At 34.4% G+C, this 21,996-nt stretch overlaps 1 protein-coding gene and 1 long non-coding RNA gene across 2 annotated transcripts in view; one reads left to right on the forward strand and one right to left on the reverse strand.

The window, feature by feature from the left end:
• Positions 1–21,996, reverse strand: part of EYS (eyes shut homolog) — a 1,768,122-nt gene that overhangs the window by 647,369 nt on the left and 1,098,757 nt on the right.
• Positions 13,467–15,808, forward strand: LOC122220058. The gene is made up of 3 exons (XR_006202657.1): positions 13,467–13,591; positions 13,749–13,878; positions 15,732–15,808. It is a non-coding gene; the product is annotated as an uncharacterized LOC122220058 (long non-coding RNA).

Genomic DNA, 21,996 nt, shown 5'->3' on the forward strand with positions numbered 1-21,996 from the left:
GGAAGCATTTCCACACCAGAATCATTGGCCCCAGTCACTATGGCATTGGACTGGTTATTTACTTACTTATGTACTAATTTATTTTAATTTATACTCAAGAGACAACCAGAAGCAATTGTATAACTATTCATTGATCGCAAGAGAGGTAGTGTAAAAAAGCATTTTTTGTTGAGTTGCTCCTCTTTCCAAACTTAAAACTTAGCCAATGCCCTACAAGGCTGTAGAAGAAAACTAGGACCATTTCATAGTTTTCTATAATTATTTCACTTAGAAAATACTCTCATTGATTATGGAAGTTTAGTTGTGAGACCCAAGATTGCTAACTGCCAAATGTAACACATTATATATTAGATCAAGGAGAGGAAGGAAATAGTACATTTCTGCAGAATAAAGAACCCCAAACAGACTGAACTTTTTACAGTGAATCCAAAAGCACACATATATTAATTTGTTGGGTCTAAGTGTTACTGAACCAGACCATAGCTAGCCAATGCTTACAATTCATTAATTCATCAGTCAACACATATTTATATTCATGCATTCCAATTGTATAAATACTGTGGGTTAATATTTGAAGATGATAGAAAAGTTTGGGAGAACTTGAGAGAAAGTAGACCAAAGGAAATTATATGCTGGTTTTTAAAAAAGTGACAGCTGTTTAAACAGTTGCTTTTTTTTAAAACATAAAGAGGTTTTTGCTGTAACCTCTTGTTGTAACCAAACATGGTTAAGCATAGTTGCAAAGGTTCTCAAAATTTTATGGTCACAGTGTTTTGGAATTTTAGAAATAAAAAGATTGAAACGTGAAACTTAGACTGCTTTGTGATATGAAAAGTCATGTTTCAACTGGGTCAAGGTAAAGGCAGAATGAGGTTCTTTCTGTGGCTTTATGAAAGGTCATATCACAATTCTATAATCTTTTAGTTTTAAAAGGTAACTATTATTAGAGAAATAAAATATAGTATCTTGGGTTGTCTGACAACTTGCTTGACACTATTTGTCAATAACAGAGATAAACAGTTATGACATATTAATTTCCCCCAATTTTCAAGGTATTTTGAATATATTATTTTTAAATTGATAACATTTGTTAGTTTTAAAATTATTAGTGGAACATATTTACTGCTAAGTAAACAGAGGTATCAGAGCACAATTATTACACTTAATTAATTGCTTACAAATTACCAGAGCAGCAGGCACATGGTTTGTATGCTAAAAATATGAACTCCAACCAGAAGCTGCCCCTGATTCTGTTTCTAAGGAAAACTGTGCCCCAAATGATCAATTCTGGAATGAACCAAAGGTCAACTTAGAATAATATAGAATCATAGGTCTCCAAGGAACCCTAAAGGGTTGGCTAATTCAATTCTCAGCTGCCTTCACATAAATCAGCCAGGCTTAATGAATGTTGGGAATATTGCAAGAAAGATATCTAGGCAAGGAGATGACCAAATTCCCGGGAGGTGGAATTTTCTCTTACATCAAGTCTACAAGTATTCTATTACAATTTACACTGACTTATCTTTCTCCAGTTAATGCACTAGAGAATACAGGTCACTATAACAAATTACATAGCTGGGATAATCACTCTAGTTAGAAATTTCAGAACATTTGGTTCAAGGTTTCTTCCTCACCCTTAGTCTGACCTCATATTCCATATAAGACAAATAAAAAGTAATGCAAAGATGTGATTTTCTACATTCTGTATCATTAAAGAATCATTTAACATTTGTATATAAGTTGGTCTACAGAGATTCACTAATAATTAAGAAATGTATAGTTGCAAATCCTTTTTAATGTTAAGCAGACATAAAATTTTTGAAGAAAAATTGAGAAAGACTATTAGAGGTGCCATGTTATATAACAGTTTATTACTTCCATTATGTGTGTTACTATAAACTGTTCATGTTTTATCTGAAATTATTTAGAAATGGCTAAAACAAAAAGGGAATAAAAAAGAAACTTTACTATTTCCTGAAATAGTAAAGGCATGTGAATCTTTGGGAAATATTATGCCATAGAAAACTATAATCACTTCTAATCTAATTGAATAATTTCCTTAGTACCACAGCAGTTGAATTATAGGATATTTTAATTAATATCAATTTTAAAATGGATATTAAAATACCACTTGTATTTCCTAACAAAATAATCAGTGTATCCCAATATAAATGTATCAGAAATAAAGGAAGAGAACACACAGCTATTAATCCTTATCTTATTCATTTCTTATTTTTAAAACATATTTAAAGGGGAACTACCATAAATAATCTTACAGTTTTATAATTCTTGTTTGCACTTTCCAGAAAACATATATATATATATTAAATTATTTTATATATCTCTGTACTAGACTGTAAAATTATATCTTTATAATAATCATATTTATATGTGTCAGTAAATAATTTTAATACCTACCATGTGTAAATGCAAGGAGTCAAAACCAAGAGAAACTGCAAAGTAGTTCTAGGCCTCATGAAATTTAGTCATGTCTCAGTTTTCCTGGAATAAATTATGCAAAATCTAAATCTATAGTTACCTATGTACTCCGTTTCCAATTGAGTGGAATACTTCAAATTATCAGAAGGCTTTATATGATTTTCAACATTTATTGCCCATGATATTTGTATGTTCAACCAATTATTTGTACAAAACATAATTGTTTATGATGGTATGGGAAAAAATGAAATTAACTCGGTCATAGTTGATTCATTTTGGTTATAAATATGTTAAAAAGCTGTCAAATTATTTTGACCTTTTTCTAAAAAATAAAATACTATTAAGAATGTGACATTTTTAGATACCACATTTGAAAAAATAATTTCATGATAATCCAAAATTATCAGTTTGTTCTCCAGAGGAATTTTCAATTACCATGATTTGGTAAAGTCTCAAGTCTAAGGCATAAAGTCAAGCAAGTATCAAGTGTCATTGCTTAACTTAGCAAAACTTATCTTCCAGATCCAGACAGATATTGCCATCATAACTCTATGCTAAAGGTAGGTTCTCTCCTTTTACCTGAAGAGTGCCTATAAAGTCAAAAAGAGGAGTAAATGTTTACAGGTACAGTTCTACTGTGATTTGCAGCATTAGATGCCCAGGTTACTTTGTTGTAACAGACTCTCATTATAATTAAATTAAACAAACAAGGGGCGCCTGGGTGGCTCAGTCGGTTAAGCGTCCGACTTCAGCTCAGGTCACGATCTCGCGATCCGTGAGTTCCAGCCCCGCGTCGGGCTCTGGGCTGATGGCTCAGAGCCTGGAGCCTGCTTTGGATTCTGTGTCTCCCTCTCTCTCTGCCCCTCCCCCATTCATGCTCTGTCTCTCTCTGTCTCAAAAATAAATAAACGTTTAAAAAAAATTAAAAAAAAATAAATTAAACAAACATGTATTTACTATCTATTATTTGTAAGGTACTATGCAATATGCAATTGGAAAATAGATAATTGAACAAGAAATGATCCCAAAACCAAATTTGAGAAAACTCCCATACATAAATAATACAGGGCAGATTGATAATGTTAATAATAAAAGTAAATTTTAGAGTGCATGAGAATGGATTCTAAAAACTATTCTATTCTATTCTAAACTATATTCTAAACTTCTATTCTAAAAACTATAACTATTGCATTGCCAGAAAGTGGTGGCCTCTTGATCCTCTTTGCATTTGCTATGACTATAGCCATAGAATGCACATGTTTATTGGTTAGAATTGAACTGAAATCACTTAATATATCCCTTGTTTTATTATGCACAATTATATGAGAATCCTTTAGTCTTATTTATTTTAATCTTTCTTTTTAAAAAACAAAAATAATATTTAAGGTAAACCAAACCACCTTCTTAAACACTCACTGGCAGAAAGTAAACATTGTAGAAGAAACACAGAGCACACTAAAACTACAATCCTTTACCACTGTGCCCATACAGATTTTGGTATCGTTTCAGGTATTTACCTTCTCCGCACTTCTTTGTAACTGGAGGATAAAACCCAAGTGCGGTTGGAAGAAGTGATAATAGTTATTGTGATTTGTATGGTCCTGGCACAAAGTAAATTCTCAGGAATTATTTGCTATTATTAGATTTATTCCTATATTATCTGATGCTTTAATTTGTTTCCTGGAATAGTAGAGCACATTTGAATTATATTATGGTAATGCTTTGAACGTTTTGATTGGAAAGGGATAATGATAGAAAAATTTCTATTTTATAGAAAAAAAGAACTGTGAAGAACCCAGATTTCTGTTCTTTAATTTTCAGTGTTCACATATTGCTTGCTTGTAAAAAGATTTCCATAGAAAAAGATTATAGAAAATGCAGTATAGGAAAGTATATTCACAGTTTTTACTTAAATTTATATTATTGTCTATAGACCATGGAAATACAAAGTCTGACTTTATAACACTATAAGTTAAATGGATTTCAACTATGGTTAAAAGTTTTCAAACTCAAATTTAGAAAACAATGGTATCTGGTAGTTAGATAACTGAGCGTTTTTCCCGCAAACATGGGTATATACACTATGCACATAAATCTGTATAGTTTTCCAAGATGTAAATAAATCCATTTATAATTTGCCCATGATAGAAAAATGTTTGCCAACATATTGAAAATATAAAAATTTAGTATAAAAATTCTAATTTAGAACCTACTAACTTCTTACTTTCATTTTAGTTATTTGTTAATGCAATGTTTCTTCTATCATCTTAGATTAATAGACTACTATCACTTAATCAATTAATATTCTTTTGTTGTTTTTTGAAAACATTAATCGCTTCTCGGCCTTTTGGCTAAGATCAAGTGTGAAAACTTATTAAGTAATAAGGCATACAATGCACCATTTATTTCCTCATCAGAATTTTCAGGATTTGGCTCCTAACATTAGATGTTTTTATATACCACTGGTTACATATTGTATATCTCCTTAGAAAGGTTGTTTCCTTTATGGATTCATGATTAATCTTTGGACTACACATGCTTCATGAAGAAGCTTCACTAATGAATAACATAATGACAGCAACTCTAGCACACTTTGGCACAGTCAGGGAAGGCAGTCTTCCAGCAAAGCTATTAATGTCAGAACTAATTTGGTTCTCAGAATTCTGTTAATTATTAGAATGTTTATTCATTTAAAAAAAATCCCTGTTCCTCTCTAGCATGAACTGAAATTATGAATTAAGAAGTGAACAATAATTACCCTTCCTTCCCACAAAAGTGGGAATCTGGGGTCCAAGCTAAATTACAGTTCAGGGAGCCTGGCCAAGATAAGTGGGCTGAAGTACCCAGTACCACAGAAATCAAGGGAGTGATGGTACTGCAATTAAAAAGTCATACATAACAAGCTCAAGAGCAATGCAGAGAATCCAGACATGAGGCATTGGAAAAGGAATTTGAAGACATTTGATGCTAGAACATAGAGGACAGCCAAGTAGATGCTTTTAATTAGTGTATTTGCCTATCAACGCTGGCAGGGGCAAAACAGTTTAATCATTAAGTGCATATGGGGATTGCATTTAATTCTTTCATACTTCTGAGGAATTATTTAGAAAGAGAAGGAGAAGTAGAGGAGCAAGAAAAAGAGAAGGAGGAAGCTGGAAGGGGGGCAAAAAGAGACTAATGCCACACATAACAATATGATACACTAAAACTGAAGAGAAATAGTCCTGGGTTTGCTTTGGCTGCACATATGCTAAAATTGAAGAGGAAGAGTCCAAAGCTAATACATATTGAGTGCCTACTATGTGCCAAGCACAATATCATGTGCTTTAAAAGTTTTTCCCCAAGAAAAATACATGCCAAGTATTTCTTTCTTTCAGAGTATATATCTGTAAAAAAATATCATGGTGATTTGGCAATAGAAGGTAATCTTTAACTGCCTAATTTTACTACACATATCAATATTTTATATTACATACGGAAAGTGACTTTTCTCTTAGATAACAAAGGCAAATTCCTATAACTCTGACTCCAAATATTTACACTTTTAACTGCTTTGTGATTGATGATTACAGGAACCTTTGCTGTTTGGTATGTATATCTTTCTAGCATTCAAAACAAGATGTGAATGCTTCAAGTCATAAGATTACAAGGAATATTAATACAAGGCCTTTTTAAAATTCAAGACAGTGCAATAAAGTATGTAGTATTACTAGATATGAAATCACTAGACAGATGACAGATTTATAAATATTGAAAAAGCAACAGTACTCCTTAGATTTTTCTTTTTGGAATATTAATGACTAAAACATTGGGAACTGAGATCAGCATTAATGTTTGCACCACAGTGAAACGGACAATGCTTGGAAGAGTGCAAATGTTCTGCAAAAATTTTATCAATAACATCATTTTTTATTATACACAAATCTACATTTTTTTGTTTTGATTATGCATAATATATGGTGGAGTTATTTTAACAAAGGACACCTTTAAATTATATCAAAAAATACCAAAAGTAATAAAACATTTTAAATTAAACATTTTTTTATCTGATCTACAGAAACCCGATAATTTTTTCTACATTAAACTAATCATTTATTAGGTTGAAATGATTAAAATTAACTGGTGTTTTGAATGACGGGGTGAAGTGGATAATAATGCTATTCAGAATATCATCCAATGTGAGGATACTTTTTATGGGATTTATACTATTGTTTAGAAATAATTATATCCACAGATTCACAATGCAATTTAGTTTCAGAGGGAGGAGTATGTTTGCACATATAGTTTTGTTTTCTTAAAATGAAAAGTAACAAAATAAAACACAATTATCTAAATATTTAATTACCTGATAGAATTCAATTTATTGCAATTATCATTTCCTTGAGTATAAAACAACCTTCAATCCTTTTAGATATTTAAAAATTTTCAGAAATATTATTAATTATCCCATATGATAATATGAAAATGATTTTCCTTTTTATTGAAACTTCTATGCAAATAATAGCTAATAGCAAATACTTACTGAGACTTTTATTTGCCAGGTATGCTCTAAATACTTTTTTGACAAACTTCACATTTAATGTTTAATTTAATATTGGTAATCTACTCCATCAGATAGGTACCATTATCCTCTCCTTACAGATAAAACAAAACAAAACAACAACAATAAAAAACCACCACAACAATAAAAACAAGAAAGAGAGAGCTTATGTATTTTCCCTCAGTTAACATATCTTGTGTTCCAAAGGCATAATTTATAACAAGAGCATGTATTCTTAAATTTTAATAAGGTATAACATGAAGGTGACTGTTCTGCATATTTCTTATAAAACTAATCCAAAAGTTAAATATTAATATTTAGTTATTAAATATACACTTATATGACACATGCTAATTTCTATTCTAAGAACTTCGCATTTATTAACCCATTTAATGCCAAGAGATGAAAAGCACAGAGCTTTGGTCCTGGAATGTACACCACCTTTATCTTACAGATAGGAATACTTCAGCCACGGGAAGAGAAGCAAGATGCTAACTTTGATATTTGAGGAATACTACATTATTGCATTACTTATTTTATGGTAGATAAAACTCACTTAAAAAAAATTTTAATGTTTATTTATTTTTGAGAGAGACAGAGACAGAGCACGAGCAGGGGAGGAGCAGAGAGAGAGGGAGACACAGAATCTGAAGCAGGCTCCAGGGTCTGAGCTGTCAGCACAGAGCCCAACTTGGGGCTCGAACTCACCAAGCGTGAGATCATGACCTGAGCCGAAGCTGGACGCTCAACCAACTGAGCCACCCAGGCGCCCCCAAACTCACTTTTTTTTAATTGACACATCAATTAGTTGCACACAGACTGTGATATCCCCAGTATCAGACATGAGAAAATGGAGGATGTGAAAGATGAATTGATGAAATGTCATAAATACAATAAGTAGTAGGGCTGGTGGCTAAAACCCTGTGTTCATTCTCTAAATCCTAAAGATCTCTTCCAGGAAAGCTTTAAATACCCATAAATCGTTGTTTAAATTTCTTCTTGTAGCCATTTCTAAATCCTATCAAGTCTCTGAGACTGTGCTAGGCCCTTGGAACACAAAGATAAAGATGTTCCCCTTTGCTTAGGGGAATCTGAAGTCCAGGTGCATGCCTGTCCTTGTGTTCTTTTCTATTCAGTATTTGTCTTGAACAAGAGTGTCCTGGTCAGAATGATAAACTCTATTGCTACCCTGTTTGAAAAGCCAAGAATTAAATCATTATGAGACAAGGACTTACTTTAAATTTCTTAAATATTATCTGGAAGAATGTGCAAGGTACCACGTATGTGTGGAAGAGCACTTAACTCTATCCAGGGAATTACTGGAAAGACCTACAGCTGGGGTGCAGGCTTACAGGCTGAATGGGACTTCATCAGGTAAGTAGAGTGACAATAGACATGGAGAAGTGATGTAGAGAAAGGCAAATAAATCAGTATGGTTGATATATTGCAGACGTAGAACAAAACGGAAGAACTGATATGGCTCATGCTGAAGTTTTTAGTAAATGCATGCTCTGCTTTCAGCATAGTTCTAGAAACTGAGCATATAATGATAAAATGGAGGGAACTTACTCTCCTGTCTGGTAATGTCATAATGCAAGCAAATTAAAGAAGCATTGGGTATTAAGGAGGGCACCTGTTATGATGAGCAATGGGTGTTAAATGTAAGTGATGAATCACTAAATTCTACTCCTGAACCCAATATTACACTATATGTTAACTAACTAGAATTTAAATAAAAATTTGAAAAGAAAAAAATGAAGGCAACAACAACAAAAAGAAGCATTGGAAGGAGACTTAGAAAATATTAGTAGACTAGAATACAGAACCTAGAGAATTCTGTTGTAATTGGTGTTAAGAAAATATTTTGCCACACTAATCTATCTATGACTAGAGGACTACTTTGAACATTGGAAGACAAAAAGGAAGACAGACCTTTCTTTTTGTTTAAACTTTTTATTTTTGAATCAGAAGGCTTTACCACTTAATAAACAGCTAATAAAGTAGCAAGCTGCAGCAGGTATGAATCTAAATAAGAAGTAATATAAAAACCAATCAGCAGAGCTACAAATCATAATAATTAAGTGTATGGAATAGTCCAGAGGGACTTTCCAGGAGCCCATAAAAAGAGAAAAATCTCACAGCCAGAAAAGGGAGGCAAGGTTATAAATCAGTATAAGCAAAGACCAAACTGTAGATTAAATTGCAAGATAATAAAAGACAAAATTAAAAAAAAAAAACTACTTTATGATAGAAATGTAGACAATATTAATGAACAATACTCCATTAAAAAAAAAGCTATTAGGGGTACCTGGCTAGCTCAGTCAGTAAAGCATCCAACTCTTGGTATCAGGGTTGTGAGTTAAAGCCCTACATTGGGAGTAGAGTTTACTTAATAATAAAAAAAAGAAACAAATATTTCAATATTGCTAAGTCCCTTTTAACAACCCCACATTATTTATGAGACCAGGTACTTTATCCTATTGCATTCTATCTTCACTGAATTGGATCACAACAATCTGATTATAGTCAATATTGTAGCAGAGATGACCAGAAAAATTCCCTTTCATCCTACACTTAACTTTCACATTTCTTCCCAATTAACGTCTGTCAAGAGACACTGAAAACAAAATAGGTCTTTTTACTTCTTTCCAGAACAATCTTCTCCATAACACAAAGGGCCCATAATCAGAACCCGGATACTAGGGAAGTCCACTGTTGCCAGAGGGGTGAGCTGCCACTGAAGGAAGGTGCTGTTTCAGCTCATGAGATACATGGCCAGGAGACTCTTCAACAGAATCTGGTGAAGCTAAATATTTTTCTATACTCACATGTAACAAAGATGATTTCCTGCACTCTATGTATAAAATTCAATTGGTGAATTGAATATATTTCTGTGCATTCCATCCTCACCCCATTACTAACAAAGGAAGTTCTCTTGTTCTCTTGGGGACTGATTTCCTTGCCTATCTCTCCTCCAGTCATTCTCTACAGAGCAGCTAAAGTCATCTTTTTCTTTAATGAAATCTGATCATGGCACTCAGTTGATTAAGAGTTCCATGAGTTAATTCATTACTTCTTGTGGAACAAAGTCCAAATACTTAGATATATTCTCTGACTTTTACTACCTGGTCCCCCTGGGATGTCTTTACTGATATCCTAGGCACTCCTTACAGGACTGTAATTCTTCGTTCTTATACTGTGTACCACAGAGTTATGTCATTCTTATTTCCCTCTTGTTCTTTGTTTTTGCCATTCTGCTACAATTTCCTTTTATTCACTCCTTTCTCTTACATTTAGCACTTAATGGAATCCAAATAAATTGCTATTAGTTGAGTGAATAAATGAATGAGTGAATGAAACAAACCTGTCTCTAACTATGGCTTGGTTTTGCATGAAACCTTTAGTCCTTTTATATCTCTAGTTACTCTTAGTGTAACTGGATTAAAATGAACCCTATTAAAATCAGGATGTGTGGCCTCAAAACCCAATTTCATTGTATGTCTCATGAGTGTTGTATTCTTTGTCTTCTCTGGGCCTACTTTCTAATCTACCAAATGAATGGTTTCCTTACGGAAGAGTTCTAAGCATCAAATATGGTTAATGTATGCAGGAACTCTTGATAACTTAGGTAAATATGTCAATTTCTAAGACATCAGTGTTAATTATTCTGTTACTTCTCTAAAACTGGTTAATCCTGATGTGATTTATGTGATGTGCTTATAAATCATTGTCACATGTAAGACAGCAGAAGTAGCTAGCTTCTCTCAATAGCTGAACAGATTCTTATATCATTTTAATGCTGAGATAGTGAACAGCAGATTGCTTAGGAATCCTTTCCACTCTGCTGTGGGCCACACATACACAGGTCAGAGTGTAATTTCCATGAAGCTAGGAGTACTAAGCCAGGCATCTCAGCAACTTTGTCAGGTTCAAGCTCTATGCTAGCTTTTCTGCACGTGCTTTGTAATCATAGATCCTAACATGACATCCTAAGAGAGTATCTCAATGTAGGCTTGGAAGATGACAGTAACTCAGAATCACATGTGCATCTGTGGCAGGAAAGTCAGGTCTTGAATTAGGCTTTAATGATACAAATGATTTGGATAGAGTAAAATGGAAGCTAAAGGGCATTCCAGGTCAGAAAATCTCTTAAATGAATCCTACCCTTAGAAAAGAAAAGCCAGTGGGAAATTAGACAAACTAGATGTCTGCTACGGTGGCATCAGCATTCCTTTATTTGCTTTGTAGAATGGCCATCACGAGGTATTTATAAATACTGAAAATTCAGTAAAAGATTTTTAGTTTTTTGATACTGAGACAGTGGTCACAAGGGAATTCTCTGTTTTGAATTAAAAATCACCCTTTTTTTATGAAATTTCAAAAAGCTACCATCTTTCCCTTGCTGTTTATTCAGTTATCTGCTTGCTGCTGCTTGCTGGTTCTATTGCAGGCCGAGTAGTTAATTTTTAAGGCACAACGGCTCCAATTTAATTTCCTTTCCCTCATTTCACTGATGACATAAAGAATGTCTCTTTGTAAAAGTGATTTTATATCTTCTATGGTAGCTGCCTCATACTATTATGTAAGTTGATGCTAATTCTAAATAGATCTGTCTCTTTAAGTGAGTTCCGTCTTGTTTCTCCCTCCTCTTTTGCCACCTATTGTATATTTGCTTTTGTCATTATTTGAGCAATCATTTAAAAATCATTTTGGATACCTATTGTTCCTTTTTTTTGCCATTTTCAGAGGAATTATAATGTTCAATGCTATAATTATAAGCTTTCATGAAGCCAAACACATTTTTAGATATTTGTGGCTGCTACTAATTTCCTTTTTAAATTATGCCACATGGTTATTAGTTTTAAACTCTTAGTTCCCAACAAGTCTATACTTTTGTTTTTGATTGGATTCTCTATTTTATAAATTTAAAGTTGCCCACATAACTTAGAAATCTGTTTGTTTGCATATTCTAAAGGATTTATAACATGTTAGACAATGAATATTGAAATGGGTTATTTTATTATGCTCAATAATTATCACTTTATAATTCATCATCCATTTCCACTAAATTCTCAGAGGTGCCTTAAATTCTAGTTCAATAAAATATATAGTAAAGTACTACTAGTATTTGCCAAACACTGCAACAGGGATAGTAACAAACCCAATGAGAATCTCTACCCTCAAGCTTTATTATTTATTTAGAGGGCAGCACAATAATAGTTATTCCACTTGCACATGGTGTATACTGAACACAAAATTTTGTCACAGGGTCCTATGATTGCTTTGAAAATTTCATGAAGGCCTTATCTAGTCAAAAGGGATTCTGACTCTAATCTTGTTTGAGCCTATTTAAATAGCAGCATTCTTCATTCAAAATACATAACTATTTTTACACACTTCTAAATTGAGTTGATGATCTTACTTTAGAAGAATAGATAGAATTTGGGTATTTTGCATGGCTGAGGAGTTACAGAATGCATTTCAGGCAAATGAAAAAAACATGAACCCAGAAGCAGGATGGTGATTGCATCACACAGAAGTGTGATTGCAAGGAAAAAAAGAACTCACTGGCAAGAGTAGGGTGAACAAAAAGGTTGGGGAAAGGATTCATAGGTCAAAATAGAAGAAAAATATAGCATGGAAAGTAGGAATAGATTATGCTGAAAAGTTTAGGCAGAGGGTTACATAGTGAAAAGGACCTGGATGTTAAATCTCAAAATGAGCAGGTGTGATAAACAGATGGGCAATCCAGCTTGCACCTGTAACATCAACCTAGGCATGTTATGATGGCAACGAGGACTGAGGTTTGGAAGTGCTAGTGTGAAGGAGTGACTGATGAGGGTTTTTCGTTTGTTTGTTTTCATAAATAACAAATCTTAGGGGCACCTGGGTGGCTAAGTTGGTTGAGCATCTGATTCTTGATTTCAGCTCAGGTCATGGTCCCAACTCATGGGTTCAAGCCCCACCTTGGGCTCCTTGCTGAGCGTGGAGCCTGCTTAATATTCTTGCTCAATTTCTCTCTCTCTCTTTCTAAAATAAAATAAATAAAATAAAATAAAATAAAATAAAATAAAAGTAATCTTAGTACCTTTCTTGTCAAAGGTAAGCAGAAGGAAGATGAATCAAAACAATTGTCAGATTTTAAGCCAGCTTAAACAAGAGTGGTAACGATATACCTAGAGACAAGGGCATTGAGAAATGCATTTATTTAGAGTCTGGGTATAGTTGAAGGTGAAATCAAATACACTTTTACTTTTTAAAAAAATGTTTTAAGATACTTGCATTCTTTATTTTTATCTGTGGCAGTTTTTCTACCTTTCTGCCTTCCAAGCAGCACATCATTATCTTTCATAAAAATTACTGACATTTATTAATTTATATATTGTTCTAAGTGATTTATATATTTTGACTCGATTTATCCTCATAATACTCTATAAGATAGTTACTAAATTATTATTATAAAATTTTACAGATAAGGAAACTAAAATACAGAGAATAAAATGCCTTGACCAATGTCACAAAGCTAATAAGTTCTGGGGACAATTTTCAAACTCAAGTGGATTCTGCTCTTATCTACTGTTATATACAGCTTCTTTCACCCCAAATATCCAGGTTAGTATAACTAAGTTGCATTTACTCTACCTCTTTTAGCTCTACATCCTTTTGTTTCTTAAGTATTACGATTCCATCATTCATTTCCTCTTCATTTCTTACTCATACTGTTACACCAGACTCACAACTGATCTCCACTCCTTTGAATTTTTCATAGTTCAATGAATCCTCTATACTGGAAAACTGATCATGCTCTACTCTCACATTGAAAAACTTTCAATCCAGTAAACTTTATTTCAATCCAATGAACTTCGAAGTGAAATATGAAGTGAAAATAAGCATGGAAGGTAAGATCATAGTCTATCTATCTATCTATCTATCTATCTATCTATCTACCTATCATCTATTTAACTTAATTTCCCAAAACTTCCCTCAACAAGTCTGCTTTCCAAGCAGAGACTCAGCGCCACTCTGAGGCTGTGCATGATTTTTATAGCTCTTGGCTTTTGCATATACTAATTCAACTGAGCAGATTATTTCCATGGCTAACTAGAAAACCCCTGATCAACTTTCAAGCTTGTAAAATATGCTGTGTTTGAGCCAACAATTGTCTGGGCCTGATTTTGTTTGTATGTTTAACACTCACTTGGATTCTCTATTGCCAGGCCATGCCTGTGCAATAGAATGCACTACATCAATTTAGGAGTGAGACTTTCACACAACTTTAGTCTCTCCTGGCTTTTTTTTTTTTTTTTTTTTTGAGTCAAGCCAGAATAATCTGCTCACATTCCCCAACTCATGTTTGTCTTCTTTGTGGCTCCTGTCTTTGTACTTACATGTATGACTTTTGCATGAGGTCCTGGTACCACCTGCAAAATCCCTTTGGCTTCAGAATTTTATAGGTCTCTAGGCTCTTCTCTCCAATTAAATTGTCCAAGTCTCCAATCTTTAGAGCTCTACTTTTGCTATGTAACCATAATTAGTGACATGTTAATTAGATGAACAAATCCTAGCTACTGAGTATATTAGAAAATCTGCTATTTCTTACAATTTGAATATCTGATTAACTCATCTAAAATGCAGAACTATTTGAAGATGCCTTTGAGGAATTATGATACTATCAGTAAACACAGTCATTTTGCTCTATTGCAGCAAAGTTGCACAGGGTAACATTTACTGTGATTTAATAACAGGAAGTCAACAGGTAATACACTGCTTTTAGAAAAAGTAAGGTTAAAAATCAGATGACAAAGAAAGTTCACATTGAGTGAAATAATGTGCTGTGATGAAAATAAATTGAATAAGAGGATGAAAATAGATTCACTTTTTAGCTACATTCAATCATAATATTTCTCTTTTTTACCCCAGAACATCCTATATACAGATACTGTGCATGAGTTTTCTTAATTTTTTAAAAAACATATTTTTAACATTTATTTATTCTTGAGAAACAAAGACAGAGTGCAAGTGGGAGGAAGGGCAGGGAGACACAGAATCTGAAGCAGGCTCCAGGCTCTGAACTGACAGCACAGAGCCTGACGCGGGGCTTGAACTTACCAATGGTGAGCCGAACCTACCATGACCTGAGCCGAAGTTGAACGTTCAACTGACTGAGCCACCCAGGCACCCCTCTTAGTTTTTTTTCATGTTTATTTTTGAGAAAGAGAGACAGACAGAGCATGAGCAGGGGAGGGGCAGAGAAAGAGGGAGACACAGAATTCAAAGCAGGCTCCAGGCTCTTAGCTGTCAGCACAGAGCTCGAGCATGACCTGAGTTGAAGTCGGATGCTCTACTGACTGAGCCACCCAGGTGCCCCTCTTAATTTGTATGTGATTACAAATTAGGATAAGTTGACACAAAATGTAATATTTGTAATTTTTAAAAGAGGTTACAGTGGGTGTAGATAAATGTGACTAACCACATCCAACAATTTCCTTTGAGGTTGTGCATGAGAAGACATATTAGCCATAATACAAAATTATATTCAAAGTTGAATCTCTGGAGAACAAATGAGGACAGAAAGTTGAAAGTTATCAAAGCTTTTGAAACTATAATTTACACAATTTTGAATTAAGTTGTATGTCACTTGAAAATAAAAATTCAATTACACATATATTTTGGCATAATAATTTAAATTATCATTCATATTTGGCCTTGCATCATTATCAGTAAACTTCATTTTGTAATTTGTCTTTTTCAGATGATGGTTGGTTACCAAGAAGAGAACTCTACTCAGATTAGCTCAAGTAAAATAGAATTTGGTAAAGATCCGCAAAAACCCAGGAAAAGATGAATAGTCAGGCATAAAGTGGAGAAAATATGGGTGGTCCTAGAGACTCTAACAAGAAAAGACCCTGGGCTACTGACTTAATATATTCTCCTGTCACCCTCTGCTCTTTGGTTTTTATCTACCTCGTCTTGTTAGATAGAGGTCAACTCTAGTTTCAACCCAGCATACGTTTTATTTCAAATATCTACCATCATTTCACCAATTAAACTATTTTTCTTAACTCTTGTGGGTCAGCAGCAAGAAAATGGCTTTCTTGGCTTTAAGTTCAGCAATCAGTTCATACAGTAGCCTTAGTTTCCTTAGGAAGAGGGTTTACACTAGAGTAGATTGATCTATATATCAGCCACACAGCTATAGCCATTAAGAAACATTTTATAAAAATTAATTTTGTAAAATATTGCATAATTCTATTTGTTTATTGCAATTTATAGATATATGCTATCTACATTTACTTTATTAATTGACTCATAGGTATGGACCATTAAGGAGATTTTTATTTTTAATGTTTATCAAGAAATGTTTTAAATAACATACAGAACACACACACACACACACACACACACACACACACACACACATCAATTCATGGCCCTTAAAATCAATGAGCTGTCAATAAGAATCCATGTTGATAGATAACTTTCCATTTACAAGTATAAGAATTCTATCGATTACTACCTACAGATGAAAAATAAACTTATGCCTAGTTAGAATTGTTGTAGAATATGGACTGACCACATGTGACATATGCAGATCTTGAATGTGGAAGACGTGTAGACATAAAAATGTGGAAAAATTATCTAGTGTTTTTACCATATTACTATTCTGAACCTGTTGATTTTATTATTTGGACTATTTTTATATTATTTTACATATTGCTATAACTGATAATATTAATATTTCAAGCCCCAGACTGTTATGTATAAATACATATTATATAGTATGCAATTGGAAAAATACTTTATGATTTTGTGATGACCTTAATATCTACCTCTCACAGGTTGGATTGCCTGGGAAATGGATTCTAAGATGGAGATGACTATGCAGGAGGTTTATTGGGGAGTGATAGTGGTGTCAACATCTGTGAAAGGGAAGCAGGACTAAACAAAGGAAAAAAATGGGGGCTGTTATGTGTTCTCAGTAGAACCCCCCACAAAAAATATGAAGAGTTTTGAAGTCGGAATCACTCTTTAGATTTGCACCCAGTTGGGCAAGGTGCATACACCTTGGAAAAGAAGCATTAACCCTTCAGTGAATGAGGGTTGCCTCAGGACTGAAGCTTGACCTTAGCTGAAGCAGCCCTGTGATCTCTAGAAGGAGCTGAGAGCTGAGAGCTTTTTGCCCCATGCCCACAGCAAATGCAGGAGTCTGATTTGCATTCCTGAAGAGGAATCTGGGAAGCATACAATAACCACTATACCGATTGTTTCAAAATTATGAAAGGCAATTATTAAAACTTCAAGTAATAAAAATCAATCCAAAAGGTACATACATTCCTCTTTTTTTTGAGGGCGGAGAATGGGGTGGGGTGTGGGGTGGAGAGAGAGGGAATGTCTTAAGCAGGTTCCACACTCAGCGTGGAGCCTGACCTGGGCCTCTATCTCACGATGGTGAGATCATGACCTGAGCCAAAATCAAGAGTTGGATGATCAGCTGACTGAGCCACCCAGGCGTCCCTACATATATTTCAATGTTCACTCTCTTTGTAATTTTAAGTAGTATACTTGTTACCCATATTATATAGTTCTAGTAGTTTAATAATTTTGAATTAAATATCCCAAATGGCTTATATTCATGTAAAATAATAATTTTTTTTTTTTTTGAGAGAGAGACAAGAGTGTGAGCAGGGAAGGGGCAGAGAAAGAGGGAGACACAGAATCCGAAGCAGGCTCCAGGCTCTGAGCTGTTAACCTAGAGCCCGACACAGGGCCCCAACCCACAAGTGACAAGATCATGATCCAAGCCAAAGTTGAATGCTTAACTGACTGAGCCACCCAGGTACCCCATGTAAAATAATTAAAATAAATACTCTAGGTCTCTTCTGTTTAATAGGACATTTGCAAAATGTTATTAATTTTGAGACACCACAGTTTTCCTGCTTCATAATACTTACCTATTTACTCTTTGATAAGTCCCTAGCAACAACAAATTTACATTAACCCTAAATTCAAGAAAATATCCATAATATAAATATGAAACTGCATTTAAGCTAGCATTCATGCACTTGTTAAATTTAAAGACAAGCTTAGAATTTGTATGGAAATGATTTTATCTTTCCTTGCTAATCAATGTCTCAATTTTATTTTTTTTTTAAGTTTATTGATTTTGTGAGAGACAGAGAGAGCACATGTGGGGTGGTGGGCATAGAGAGAAGGGGACAGAGGATTCAAAGTGGGCTCTCTGCTGTCAGCACAACGGGGCTTGAACTCACAACCATGAGGTCATGACCTGAGCTGAAGTCAGATGCTTAACCTCCTGAGCCACCCAGTGCCCCAATATCCTGATTTTAAAAAGCTTAATCACACATTCAAATCATGTGCATTTCTCAGAGAAGGTATTGTATAAATATGGCAAAATTGAACTGTGTCAGTTAAATACCAATGGTTGTTAAAATATCTTCACCATGCATATAAAAAGGGCCTGTGATGTTAAGTTTATTATATCGATTAGCCCCAGTTTGTTATGTTTCAAGTAGTACGTTTTTCCCTAGGAATGAGCTAGTGAATGATGCATAAATATTTTTAAGTCAAAGGCAAAGTGAGGTGAATTGTTATTGCAGAGCCTTAAATGGATTATTTTACATTCTCAGAGCATCCATCAGAAAGAAAACTGTTTTAGAAAACCAATGTGATTGTGTCAAGCTGATGGGACTAAATTGGCCATGGCAAGGTTTTGTCAGTGTTTTTGGCTGTTTTCATTATTGATTGCATAACATTGATTACGTTAACTGTGCAGAGCTCCAATTTGCTTATTAAGTTTGCTAAAATAACAGATTGACATTGGCAGAATTTTTTTTAATTTGAGTTGCTCAAGAAGAACTTATTTCTCATTATTTGGGGACAATCTTGAAAACAAAATGTAATTCCTCCCCCCCACCGCCAACCTTAAACTCTAGTTTTAACTTTTTATTTCTTCATTTAATTGCTTGGAAATTTAGAAAAACCCAGTCATTAATATTCCAACACTGATAGAATATCTATATATTCTTTTTTTAACGTTTATTTATTTTTGAAAGAGAGAGACAAAGTGTGAGCAGGGTAGGGGCAGAGAGAGACACACACACACAGAATCCAAAGCAGGCTCAGGCTCTGAGATGTCAGCACAAAGCCCAATACGGGGCTCAATTCAGGGACTGTGAAATCATGACCTGAGTTGACATCAGACGCTTAACCTACTGAGCCACCCAGGTGTCCCGAATATCTATCTATTCTAAAAACAGTAGTGGATCATTAAGAAATTATATTAAGATAAGGGGCTAAATGATGATAGAATATCCTATTCTAAGAAAATAATGAGTAGCATAGTGGCATGTTTGTTTTTAGAGAACGAGAGAGAGAGAGCGTGCAAGCTGGGGAGAGTGGGCAGAGGGAGAGACAGGATCTCAAGCAGGTTCCATGCTCAGAGTGGGGCCCAACATAGGGCTTGATCCCATGACCCTGGGATCATGACCTGAGCCAAAATCAAGAGGCAGACACTCAACTAACTGAGCCACTCTGTTTGTTTCTAAACAATGCTCAACATTAATGAACCAGGGGGAAAAATGTCTATCCCATTTACCTTGTAGTATCTTGGGCTGTTAAATACTGAAATAAGTTATGACAATTGAAAATATTAAAAAAACAGCAATGAATTATTCAGGTGGATCATACCTAAAAACCAAGTCCGTGGTTTCTTTCTGCAATGCAGTCTCAGTCCCATATTCTATGTGATGTGTGATTATGATTTAGTGGAGGGAAAAAGTTTCCAAGAACTTCCTCATTAGAAAAAGATGAGAATAATGACCAGAGAAAGGTGGATTCCTGTTAACTGAATATGCCATCTGGGAAAGAGGGAGTAGGTCTTGGTCCCTGCCCTGATTTCTGGGTATTACTCTTAGATATCCAACCTTTGGAAAGAAAGAAGTTTTGACAAGTTTTAATGAGTGAAATCTAAATAAACATCATTGGTCACTGTTAAGAAGATTCTGAGGGTATATGTAGAGACCCAGGTTTCCAGAGTATGTGTGTGGAGTGACTTAACATTATCATCACTTGGCTGGTGAGCATCCCTGGCATAAAAGGATAAGAAGCCAAAACTTCAACTTGACCCTCACCTGCCTTGTTCATGTGACCCTGAAGACCCTGATGTCAGAAAATCAGAATGCCAAAGTGACTTTTGCACACACTAGCTCTGGGACTTGGGCAAATTATGTACCCTTTGTGCCTCAGTTTCCTCATCTGCAAAAAGGTGATAATATAGCACCAACCTTATAGGGTTGTCACAAGTATCAGATGAGTTCATATGTGTTAAGGGTATACAACAGTACTATGTAAGCACTTGTGAAACTTCCTACATCTATGATTATTTTCTATTTGTGTTAATGGCCCTGTGCAGCAGAGGTGGGTATATGAGTGGTAGGACCAGAAGTTTAAAAGTGAGAGAACCAGGCATAGCCTGGTCTTCTTAAAAGATTGACCTTTAATTCCTTCCATGTTAACAATTCATTAATTTTCAAATTATTCCTTTTCTATTTATATATCTCCTTTTCTAAGAAGAAAATGCAGGTTTAAGTCATACGTTAGGAGTAAATCAATTTCAGGCCAAATTTTCCCTATTGGCAGTTTTCTTTCATCCTGTGCAGAACTCTAGCAGGAAAACCAACATTAATTGATCTATCAACAGTCTTTGAAACAACAAAAAAAAGTACAATTAAAACTAAATAAGCTTTAAATAGATCTAAAGCTTAAATAAGCTTTAAATAGATGGTATTTCTATATCACAGGAATGAAAATTATTGCAAGAACAAATATAGGGAAGAATATTCTTAGAGCAGACTAAAGCATAATTTCCTATGGCATAAATCTGAGCTGTTTTAGCCCCTTATCTGCAATGTAAGTCTTAATGATCCACTGTTTTTTAGATGAACTTATTTCTTGCCATAATAGGTCAGAACATAAATATCTGCTTTAGATGGCTGATATTTTATTATCATAAGCTTAAAATTTAGATATTTCAGTCTGTCAAGATAAAACACATATATTCTGTCAAAACTTGTATTTTTCCTTTGTTAGATATTTGACTTAATTCATTAGTCAGTATGAAATAATTTTATAAAGTGAGCCAATTTCTTCAGGTACCTGTGGAAACATTTGGCAGTTAAATTCTCTTGGCATGCACACTAGGTAGTTCAAAGACAGACAGTCCTTGGGATGTGTTTTCTAAGGCTGAGAAAACTGGCTTGATTTGAAGAAAAAAACCTCCAGGTCAAATCATCCTTTAAAAGTTTTATGCTATAAAACTCTAGGGGGTCTGAATCAAGGATTATTCATTCTTGGGTGAATCTGATAATGCTTCCTAAGAAAAATCTTCGTTTTAAGTGTTCATAAAATTGTTTCTGAGGAATCTAAATGTTCCAGTTACTGGTTTTTTTAATTAAAAATGTTTATTTATTTTAAAATTTTTATTTATTTATTTTGAGAGAGAGAGAGAGAGAGAGAGAGAGAGAGAGAATGCTTGCATGTGGAGCTCAAACTCATGAACCAGGAAATCATGACCGGAGCCAAAATCAAGTCAGAGGCTTAACTTGACTGAGCCACCCCAGTGACCAAAAATGTTCCAGTTAATGTTAATACAAAAATTTCAGAAAGGGTTCAATGGATTTACAGGTAACTCCAAAAGCCAAGTATTTGGGTTCAAGGACACAGATCAGTTTTTCTAAATCTTAAAAAAAAATTAATGTTTATTTAGTTTTGAGAGAAAGAGCGCAAGCAGGGCAGGGGCAGAGAGAGAGGGAGACATAAAATCAGAAGCAGGCTCCGAGCTGTCAGCACTGAGCCTGAGGCGGGGCTCAAGCCCATGGCGGGATCACAACCTGAGCTGAAGTCGGATGCTTAACTGAATGAGTCACCCAGGCACTCCCAGGCTTTCTAATTCTTAAAATGCAGTGTCCAAACTGTTTGGCCACCATTCATCCTGAAAC

Source organism: Panthera leo, chromosome B2 (assembly GCF_018350215.1).
Source record: "Panthera leo isolate Ple1 chromosome B2, P.leo_Ple1_pat1.1, whole genome shotgun sequence".
Taxonomy (NCBI): Eukaryota; Metazoa; Chordata; class Mammalia; order Carnivora; family Felidae; genus Panthera; species Panthera leo.